The sequence below is a fragment of the Mirounga angustirostris genome, unplaced genomic scaffold (assembly GCF_029215605.1).
Source record: "Mirounga angustirostris isolate CCGP_5_RB_7025 unplaced genomic scaffold, mMirAng1.0.hap1 SCAF_7, whole genome shotgun sequence".
Lineage (NCBI taxonomy): Eukaryota > Metazoa > Chordata > Mammalia > Carnivora > Phocidae > Mirounga > Mirounga angustirostris.
The window spans coordinates 41,352,363-41,363,584 of NW_026991715.1; the positions used below are offsets into that span (position 1 = coordinate 41,352,363).

At 39.0% G+C, this 11,222-nt stretch overlaps 1 long non-coding RNA gene across 4 annotated transcripts; it reads left to right on the top strand.

Annotated features, from left to right (window-relative positions):
• LOC135365381 (uncharacterized) lies at window positions 1-8,908 on the top strand. Of its 4 annotated transcripts, XR_010413067.1 has the most exons (6): window positions 1-470; window positions 3,222-3,235; window positions 4,865-4,992; window positions 6,683-6,725; window positions 8,173-8,281; window positions 8,744-8,908. It is a non-coding gene; the product is annotated as an uncharacterized LOC135365381 (long non-coding RNA). The 4 variants fall into 4 exon arrangements; XR_010413066.1 differs by having other exon boundaries at window positions 1-3,235; XR_010413068.1 differs by lacking the exon at window positions 3,222-3,235.
• Window positions 8,909-11,222: the final 2,314 nt, after the last annotated feature.

Consider the following 11,222-nt stretch of genomic DNA (forward strand, 5'->3'; position numbering starts at 1 on the left):
TCTCTGATTGACTTATTTCCTGAGCATTAAATCTTTAGAAAGTTACTGAGTAGTGGCAAAAGGAAGAAAGAAAAATGCGGTCTTATTAGAATTTGGAGACAGGGTTAAATTCTCTGTCATCCCTGTGGAAATTTCCAAAAGGAAGAAATATGGGAGGTAGATTTTTTTTTAGAGGTAGATTTATAAGCTATTATTCTTGAACTCTGAATTTAAAAAAATAATAAACAATCAAACAACACTTATATTCTTCCTGGTGAGGAAGACACACACTCAAAACCTAGTTGGTGAGAGATTGGGTGTGAGTGTGAAAATCAGACAAGAAATGAAGATTCCTACAATGTTCCTGGATTGGGTTGCCACTGACAGATATTAACAAAGTGAAACTGGAGGGAAGCCATTAAAAATGAGATTTAGCAACAAGCTCTCCTAGGAACATGTTGAACTGCAAGATCCTTTGGAATGTCAGAAAGGTGAGATCCAATAAGCAGTAGAGAATTGAGTCCAGGACCCAGGTGGCAGATACTTGCTCATGTTCTCTGGGAAAGCAAGTAGGGGCAGAAATCCCATGCTGACACAGGGCTGTGTAATGGTCTGAAAAGATTTGGCATAGCAGAACAAATCTTGTACTAGAATCTGGGGATCTGTCTCACTGAGAGGTCTTGGACAAAATACTCTCCCTTCCAGGGCCTAACTTCCTTGTATGTGTGTGTTCTAGATCAGTTTCCAAATGGATTTGCATGGAAACTTATGGGATGTGCTGGAAATGCAGGCACTCTTGAATCCTGTCTTGCTTCTATTTAAGTGACTGCTTAAAAATCTGTCTCATTGCTTGCTTGCTTCATAGAATTACATTCAGGGAGGGGGAAAATACCATTTCTTAATTAAATAACAATAATGAAAAGTTTGAAAGCCACAGACCCAGGTGCTTGCTCCTGACCTGGCCAACTCTACCATCACTAAGCCATTTTTCTCATTTCTGTCATCTACTCAGAACTTGGTCACTCTAATCAGATGCTCCACTATGACTTGGGAAGAAGATCATTTATGCCACTGAGAAAAGTTTCCGGAGCACATTTCAGTATAGTATACATACTTCAAATGCTGAACAAGCACTGAAATATGGGTGAGGTGCAAGTATGCAGATTTCACAATAGCGTAAACCAAAATTATGGAATTATCTCTGAGAAAAAGAGGTGGTATTGAAGAATGGAAAGTATGAATGAGAGAGAAACATCTTAAAAATTAGAAATAATTGCAACCAGTTACTGGGAGACCATAAGTTCTGAAACGGAAAGATCTGGTTTTGGTCAAGATTCTATCACTCATTAGCTGTCTGCTTTGGGCAATTTGCTTAACTCCTCCAATCTTTGAGTTTGTCCTTTTGGAATTAACCCTAGCTTAACTCTGTATTAACTCTATCTTCTAGAGAGCTGATGTCTTCACATGAGATGGTGTCATCCACATGAGATGATAGAGATGAAAGTGCTAAGTAACTGGAAATCATTAGGCCTGGATTATTGAAAGAACGTTGGTTATGTGGATGGACATAATATATATAGATATGGACACAGAAGAATGTGTCAAGCAGAATATCATGGTTATAATCTTAAGAAGCATGAGACACTATGCTAAAATCTGGATTTTCAATATAAATATTGGGTTTTGTTATTGAAGTAGCATATCTTAGTAAAAAAATAATAGGAGAGAAGTATAGATCTAGAATCCTGGAGAACTGGCTCTTCCAACTGTTCACTCTGTGACTAAAGAGAAAGCACTTAATCTTTCTGTGTTTGTAGTTCCATCTGCTAAGTAGCAGTAATACTGGTCTGCATATTTCACAAGTTTTTTTAGTCACTTAACAAGCCTTCATAGAACATGGTAAATTATCTTCAAACTCTAGAAAATGTATTATAGTGCTAAGTATTCATGTTGTGTACTACTATACATTTTCAAGAAATGTTCTCATTGCTCCTGTTTTCTATTTCAACTTTCCCTCATTTCATATAATCTTGAAACCCTTTATACATGTCATTTTATTGTTTATTTCTCTTCACTACACCTATGATTTTATTTGGTCTCAAATATAGCCATGCCGTTGTATTTGCTAAGAAACCAGAGGATTACTATGCAAGACAGTTCTGGTAGGTGAGTTTCAGGGTATAACTCTTCCAGCTGCCCATAAATCAAGGTAATAAGGAAGCTTTTCTTGACAAATAAACTTAACATCCTAGCTTGGGTTAACAACAAATCATCAGTGAAAAGATCAATCTTGAGGAGGGTGGGACCCTGCCTTATGCATGTGTATATATATACGTGTATGTGTGCCTCGGAGCAGTCACCCTCACTCCTCATCACTATGGAGAGTATCACTGCTTTTGCCATCTTTGCTCTTGTAGCCACCACATGGGCTACGTCTCCACCTGGCGAGTTAAGACTCCTTTGAATAGCGATGGCTTTATGTTAACTGCAGTTTGTTCAACCTTCAGTAACGATAGAATGTTAAAGTCAGAAGAAAACTTGAGACCTTAACTATTTGGATTGGCCTGATTAGCAAAGAAGGGATGGGGGGTCAGACCTTCTAGAAGAGGAAGAGAGACTGCGAAGAGGAATAAAAAGATAGTCATGGGAATAAAAGGTACAGCATAAGGAATATAGTCAGCAGTACTGTAATACTGTTTGGTGACAGATGGGAGCTACAACATAATGTGGTGAGCACAACATAATGTATAGACTTAATGAATCACTGTGTTGTACACCTGAAACTAATGAAACATACTGACTCGGCTATACTTCAATCTAAAAAAAGAAGAAGAAAAGGACTGTGGGCAACCTGCTTAGTTCCTGATCCACACCAGGCTTCTGACTTGCCTTTCAGAAACAACTTACGCAGCTTTGAGACCTTCACCCAACCCTACCCTGGGCTTGCTCACAGGAATTCCTGTGACAGCCCTTTCTCCAATGACCAGGGATTTCCCCCATGTTGTTTTTGTTTTTGTTTTTGTTTTTTTAATCAGAATCACACATATTTCTGGCTTCATCCTGAGTTGGCTCTGAGTAAAGAAGAGACATCTCTTAGGTCTGGCCTGGGCCAGGGATGGCAGATATGGGTTTTGGTTACTGTGAACAATGAATTCAGCCTTGCATCTCTAACTGTGGAATTTGCTCTTTCTCTGATTCCTTCTCTTCAAATGCTCTCATGCCACTGTCTTCCGGTGATCAAGTAGTGGGAAGAAAGGTGAGTGTAACCTTCTCTGTGGGGTCTTGGTAAAAATGAAATCAGAGCTGATGTGTAAACGGAGCTGTGAAAGTAATGAAGCTGGCTCACTGTGGGTGGAAATAATTCCTAGGGAGGTAAAACCATTCCTACTCTGCTTCTCCTGGTGGTGGTTCTTTCTTTAAAGGTCACAAAAGGAATCTCTTTGCAAAAGGAGAAGAACAGATAAAGTAAACTGTTACTTTTAGGCGTCGTTTCAAACTTTTCTGAGTATTTTTCACTTTCATTATTCCATTGTACTCTCACTGTAACTCAAAAAGGAGAGACTAACATTTCCTTCTCTTTTTTATTTATTTTATTTTTTTATTTTTTATTTATTTATTTTTAATTAATTAATTTATTTTTTATTCTTATGTTAATCCCCATACATTACATCATTAGTTTTAGATGAAGTGTTCCATGATTCATTGTTTGTGCATAACACCCAGTGCTCCATGCAGAATGTGCCCTCCTCAATACCCACCACCAGGCTAACCCATCCTCCCACCCCCCTCCCCTCTAGAACCCTGCTTGTTTTTCAGAGTCCATCGTCTCTCATGGTTCGTCTATCCCTCTGATTTCCCCCGCTTCATTCTTCCCCTCCCGCTACCTTCTTCTTCTTCTTTTTTTTTTTCTTAACATATATTGCATTATTTGTTTCAGATACACATGAAAAAGTGATCAATATCGCTCGGCATCAGGGAAATCCAAATCAAAACCTCAATGAGATACCACCTCACACTAGTCAGAATGGCTAAAATTAACAAGTCAGGAAACGATAGATGTTGGCGGGGATGCGGAGAAAGGGGAACCCTCCTACACTGTTGGTGGGAATGCAAGCTGGTGCAGCCACTCTGGAAAACTGTATGGAGGTTCCTCAAAAAGTTGAAAATAGAGCTACCATATGATCCAGCAATTGCACTACTGGGTATTTACCCCAAAGATACAAAAGTAGGGATCTGAAGGGGTACGTGCACCCCGATGTTTATAGCAGCAATGTCCACAATAGCCAAACTGTGGAAAGAGCCAAGATGTCCATCGACAAATGAATGGATCAAGAAGAGGTGGTATATATATACAATGGAATATTATGCAGCCATCAAAAGGAATGAGATCTTGCCATTTGCATCGACATGGATGGAAATGGAGGGTATTATGTTGAGTGAAATAAGTCAAGCAGAGAAAGACATGTATCATATGATCTCACTGATGCGAGGAATTCTTAATCGCAGGAAACAAACTGAGTGTTGTTGGAGTGGGGGGTGGGGTGGGAGGGATGGGGTGACTGGGTGATAGACACTGGGGAGGGTATGTGCTCTGGTAAGTGCTGTGAATTGTGCAAGACTGTTGAATCTCAGATCTGTACCTCTGAAACAAATAACATTTCCTTCTTAAACAGCTAACTCTAATTTCAGAATGTTTCATGTCTGACCTGTCTGACCTAGCTGCCCGTAGCACAGCATCTGATCCACATAAGGTCTTCTAGACATGTTTGCTAAAAAGTTGAAGAGGCTAGTACTCTTTCCACTCTCTTCTCTGTCTTACCAACTTGATATGAGAAAGACTACAGAATTGAAGGAAGACGATGTAGGCCATTATTTTTTGTTCCAGTTATAGGTGGACTGCTCCAAATACAACACAAAAGGCTCTGAGATTGCATGCCCAAGGCACCTGGATCCAATATGCGGCACAGATCATAAGACTTACAGTGATGAATGCATGTTTTGCATGCTAACTCGGTAAGTATCATACTCAGTTTAGATCCCCTCTTTTTTTTTAAAGATCATGAAGTCCACATTGGCCAAAATCTGCTTGGTTTATAACAATGTGGTTTGATAAATCCTACCTTTGGTTGTGCTCCTCCAATACCCTTTGGGCATTGCTTTGTTCAAATAAAAAATAAACAAATAAATTTAGCTATATCTCAAAGGAGATATGTATTTCTTTGCTATCCAGCCAAATTCTCATTCACATTATACACTATTCCTCAGGCATTAGCTGTTACCTATAGACATTTTTATTCCCACATTACATTTGAGGAAGCTGAGTCTCAGGCAGAAAATGTATCTTGGTCAAAGTTCCATAATCTTCTGTTGTGTCTTTCTTATTGCATAATGAGAGCTCAGAAGACAGCTCTCTCTATGTAGGCTCTTTGCCATGGGTGCTATTTACAAAACTTTGATCTATCCTTCCTGCCCCAGAGAAAATCCATGTTGCTTCTTATGATTATCTGGAAAAGTCTAGGGAGGAGATTGAAAGTACAAATGGATAGCTGGGACCCCCACCACCAGTAGCCCGCAAATTACATATGAGTTCCTCACTGTAAACATCTCAGCTTCTAGGAGAATGAAAGAATGGTTATTACCAGCCATTCCAGGAATTGGAATTCACTACTTTATGATTAGTGATTAAAATCACAGGCTTTGGAGTCACACATCTGCATTAGAATCCAGACTGCACTTAGGAGATGTGTGACATTAGGCAAATACCCAATCCACCTCATGCTTCAGTCGTCTCATCTGTAAGCTGGAAATTCTAATAGTGTTTAGGATCCACGGTGATAAAACACATCAAATCTTAGCTATGCAGCTAATACAGACTGCATACTTACAGAAATGAGCTCTTCTTCCTTCTCATCTTTTTCTCCCTTCTTTTCTAACCCTTCTGAAAATTTATAGTCAAGTGTAATAACAAGTGTTATTCAGAATAAAGTCTCTCGGGGCGCCTGGGTGGCTCAGTCGTTAAGTGTCTGCCTTCGGCTCAGGTCATGGTCCCAGGGTCCTGGGATCGAGCCCCATGTCGGGCTCCCTGCTCAGCGGGAAGCCTGCTTCTCCCTCTCCCACTCCTCCTGCTTGTGTTTCCTCTCTCACTGTCTCTCTATCTGTCAGATAAATAAATAAAAATCTTTAAAAAAAAGAAGAAGAAGAAAGTCTCTCAGGATACGCAAACTCATGTACTAATAAAAACACATGAGACTAAACACGAGATTTTACTGGTTTTATCATTTCATAGCCTCCTTTTAGAAGACAGAAATCTTACAGAAAGAAGTGACTGTAACAAAATTACACAGACTACAAGTGCCACAGATGGATTTGGAACATATTTTCTTTTTCTTAACTGCAAAAAATATTTTCACACTATATTATGCCTTTGATTTTCATCTGAATATTCATGGACTAATTTTTTTAAAATGCCCAATCTCCTCTTAGTGTTGATCTTATTTTCTTATATTTTTATTTGTTTACAAAATGATCATTCACCAAAGGTGTTAATGGTCAATATTAGCCAACCTGGGTAGAATATTAACCAGAGCTCCTCATTCTCAGTACAGGACAGAGAATACAGAATGACATATGACAGTATTTTACTCTGTGGATTGTGAAATGCCAAGTAATGCATTACCCATTCAATGAAAATCTTCTCTTTCAGAAACAAAGGATTTCAAGTCAGAAAACTTCATGATAATAAATGTGTAAGTATACACAGAAATTTTATTTATTCTTAATATAAAATGTTACAATAATTCCTCACTTTATGAAAGTTTTAAAATAGACATTTTAGAAATTGTCTGTGAGTATGTATAGTCATAGGTAAGTCATGTGGCCAGCCTAAACAAAAGACCTGAACACAGTTAATTTACTTCTCCAGAGGAAAACTCCACAAATTTTACTCATAGCCCTTAATTGGGTCAGATTGGTATACATGTGGTTGTTTTCTAACACTGCAACGAATTAGCAGGTTAAGAAGAGGACATTAGGGACTCGAGGACACTCTCATAACAATAAAGGAAGTTATCTTTTTAAAAACAACAACAAAAAAAACTCGAGAACAAATGTAAAGACACTTCTGGAGTAAAGAGCTATGTGAATGGATGTCAATAATTTTAATAGAGGTTGGAATGTGACGAGAGAAATAAAAACATGGGGTTGTGGTAGTAAAGACAGTTCATTTTAAGGGGTGGCATCTGACCCAATGTGAGGGAGAGAAATGTTGTCATGAAACTGTTATAAAAAGAGTTAAACTGATTTCTAAGGAAGACTAGGAGTCTTAGGAGTTGTTTTGATGGCTCCAGTGGGTAAGGTCGGGTAAGATAGGAAAACAGCCTAAGCTAAGGCACAGGGATGTATAGGAGCAGGAAACACTCAGGGAATATCACTCAAGTTCAGCTGGAGTTAGAGGCAGAGCAGATGAGAGAAGTAAGCACGGCTCATGAGGGGACTTCCTGTAGATGCGGAATCAGTTAACTAATAAAAAAAGTTCTGATTTGGTTTTTAAAAGATCACTCTGACATGAGTGTGAAGGGTGACTGAAATCTCAGCTAAGCATGGACGCTGGGCAGCAAACTGGCAGACACCTGCAATTATGCAGGCAAGACATCTGGTGGGCCTGAATAAAGTGGATAACTGTGTGGCGAGGAGAGGACTGGTTCGGAAATTAAGCACAAGATAGACCCACTGGGGGGTGCCTGGGTGGCTCAGTCGTTAAGCATCTGCCTTCAGCTCAGGTCATGATCCCAGGGTCCTGGGATCGAGCCCCCATTGGGCTCCCTGCTCAGCAGAAGCCTGCTTCTCCCTCTCCCACTCCCCCTGCTTGTGTTCCCTCCCTCGCTGTGTCTTTCTCTGTCAAATAAAGAAATAAAATCTTTAAAAAAAAAAAAAAGACCCCCTGGATGTACTCTCTTCACCAGTACCGAGTGGACAATGAGTGAGAGGGAAGCCCTAAACTCAAGCTAAGCTATCTCTTACTGTGACAAGATTGCCACCATGGTTGGGTCAGATTTTGTAAATTGAAGAGGATATGTCTTTTTGCATGTGGGATTGAGGGCTAAATGACATCTCGAGGCCTTTAAAAAAAGCTCATTTTCTATAATTTAACAATTTGAAGTTGTTCTTTCTTTGTTTCCTTTTTTTGGACTGCAGGATATTGAGTGTACCCAATATTTGATATATGTACCATGGAATACTTACCTCTCTGTGGATCCGATGGGCAGAGCTATGCAAACAAATTTTTATTTTGCAATGCTGCCGTGTAAGTGCTGAATTTAATGTGCTATTTGCAGAAATAGCCTTTCCCGCCGAGCCAGAAACCATCATAGCTACCTAATAAGCAAGATGCTCCTACAAAGCATAAAAGTGAGATGGTTCACTGATAATTATAATATTTTACAAAAAGAAGTAAAAAGAAAGAGATAGAGGGCAAGAGAAAAAAAGAAAGTGGATTGTAGGAAGAAACTGAAGCTGGAAAAGAAGACTTGATCAACATCATAATATTACTAAGTGGCAGATAACAGAGATATTTACAGATTTTTTTGGCTCGTAACACTGGTTTTGACAAGTTCATTGAATTACTTTTTCTGCCATGCTGGAGCTCAGTTACTAATTACTTACCTTTCACGCTCTGTGCTCATTTGGCTGGCTTGATCTAAGAATACTAAAGTTTCAATTTAAGATCTCCACAGCATTCCCTTAAAAAAAATTATTTCTCTTGTAGGAATAGTCGTGGTGCACTTTTTCTGGCAAAGCACGGACAATGCTGAGTCTCCCTGATGCTCAAGGGCACCGAGTTCCCTTTGGCAGCTTCCACGTAGAGAATCAATCCCTCTTGGATGGCTATGGGAGCAAATATATGGATTTCATTCTTCAATAAAAAAATTCTCAGCAGAAAGCTTTCAGGTTTGTCTCTGGATGTGACTGTCTCTTAAGGAGAATGTCTATGGCCATTTCCTCAATAGGTCACACAGAAAGATTTCCTCTATTTCTACTCAAGTTGAGTAGGAGAGATTGTATACACACTGGTGAGAGAAGAATCTGCTCTTAGCATCCCATTAAAAAAAAACAAAAACCTCACAATTTTTAAGTAAACATGCATCAAGTGGCGGATCTGACCACAAGTCTAACATTAGCACCTTTAGCCACAATAATGAAAAGTGGAAATTTCAGCTTTGGAGAAAGATAAAGTAAGAATCCATAATACTGTCAACTAATCAGACCAGGAATAATATTAGATGTTAGATATCTATTTAAAGAGGACTCAGTCACAAGTGGCACCCACAAAGGAAGACATTTTGTTGATCATGTTGGGAAGAGAATAAAAATAATATAATCTGATTAAATTGTTGAAGTCACTAAAAGGCCCAAGGAAAGTTCAAGGTAACTGGGAAAGATGAGGGCATATGCAGAAGTATCATAAGATAGAGAGACCAGAACTTTCTCGTTTCTGGGGCTCCACAGGAGGAGTTATGTCATTAATGTAACATGCAAAGATAGATATTTTGCATTGGTAAAGAGAAGAATTTTCTAACAGTAAGTTTTTAAATAGGAACAAAGTTATGCCCTATAAGTTCATCTGTCCAAAGATTTTTTAAAGATTTTTTTTAAAGATTTATTTATTCATTTGAGAAAGAGAAAGAGAGCATGCACATGCAGGAGGGGAGGGACAGAGGGAGAAGAAGAGAGAGAACTTCAAGCAGACTCCCCACTGAGCATGGAGCCCACCGCAGGGCTCCATCTCACGACCTTGAGATCATGACCTGAGCTTGAAATCAAGAATTGGATGCTTAACCGACTGAGCCACCCAGGTGCCCCAGCACAATGCTCTTTTAGTGAAGACTGGGCAAATGCTTGCCAGCTATTTTGTAGAGATTTTTGTGTTTTTTCTAACAACACACATAGAAAGATCACTATAGGTCAAGCAATCCGTTGTGTAAGGAAAGGCAATACAAATGGGCAAAGAATCCATGCCACTAAGGAGTTGGTACACTAGTCAGAGACATACTTTTGAACAGTTGTTTACTATACAATGTAAAAAAGACTATAATCAAGAATTATTGAAGGTTCAGTAAGAACTGAAAGACCTGACCCTTATGACCTCATTTAACCTTAATTACCTCCTAAAGCCCTATCTCCAAATACAGTCACAATGGGAATTAGTGTTTTCACATTTGTATTTGTAGGGGACACAATTTTGTCCATAGCAGCTAGGTTGCCAGAACTTTGTTTTTATTTTTCATATGTGAAAATAAAATGCATGACAACATAGCAATAGAAGAAAGAAATGAAACTATTTCATATAACATTCTGTGCTAAGTTAAATGGTATAATACCACTTCAAGGTGCACTGTGAGAAGTTAGAATGTATACTATATATCCTAAAGCAACACTAAATATGCTGCAAAGGAGATAAAATGGAATGATGAAAAAAATACTATATTTGTGTGTGCAAAAGAAGACAAAGGAGGTAAAGGGGAAAAACAGATTGACCTAATAGAAAGCAAGTAGCAAGATGGTAGATTCGATGTAATTGTGTTAATTAGGGTTTTTCAGAAAAACAAAACCAATTGTGTGTGTGTGTGTGTGTGTGTGTGTGTGTGTGTGTGTGTGTGGAGAGAGAGACAGAGAAAGAGACAGAGCCAAGAGAGAAAGAAAAATATTTATTTTAAGTAATTGACTCATGTGATTATGGGGCTGGGAAGTGGGTCAGCAGCCTGGAGACCCAGGGAAGTGTTGATGTTGCAGCTCAAGTCTCAAGGCAGTTGAGAGGCAGAATTCTCCTTCCCCAAGAGATCTTAGGCTTCTTCTCTTAGGGTCTTCAACTGTTTGCAGGAGGCTCACCCACATTACAGAAAATAGTATGCTCTACTCAGTGTCTACTGATTTAGACACTTCACCAAAGAGGAAATCCCAAAGGCACATATAGGTAGTAAAACTATTAAAAATGCCTGTGAGTGATTAACATAGAAGTCAGAATAGAGTCTGTGACAGGGGGCTGTGATTAGGCAGGCCTTAGTCTGGGCTGCTATAACCAAAAAAAACCAAAACAAAACAGAAAAAACAACATAAACTGGGAGGCTTAAGCAGCAAACGTTTATTTCTTACAGTTCTGGAGTCTGGTAAATCCAAGATCAAGGTGCCAGAAAATTCAGTATCTGGTGAGAACTGTCTTCTTGCTATGTCCCCACATGGCAGAAGGG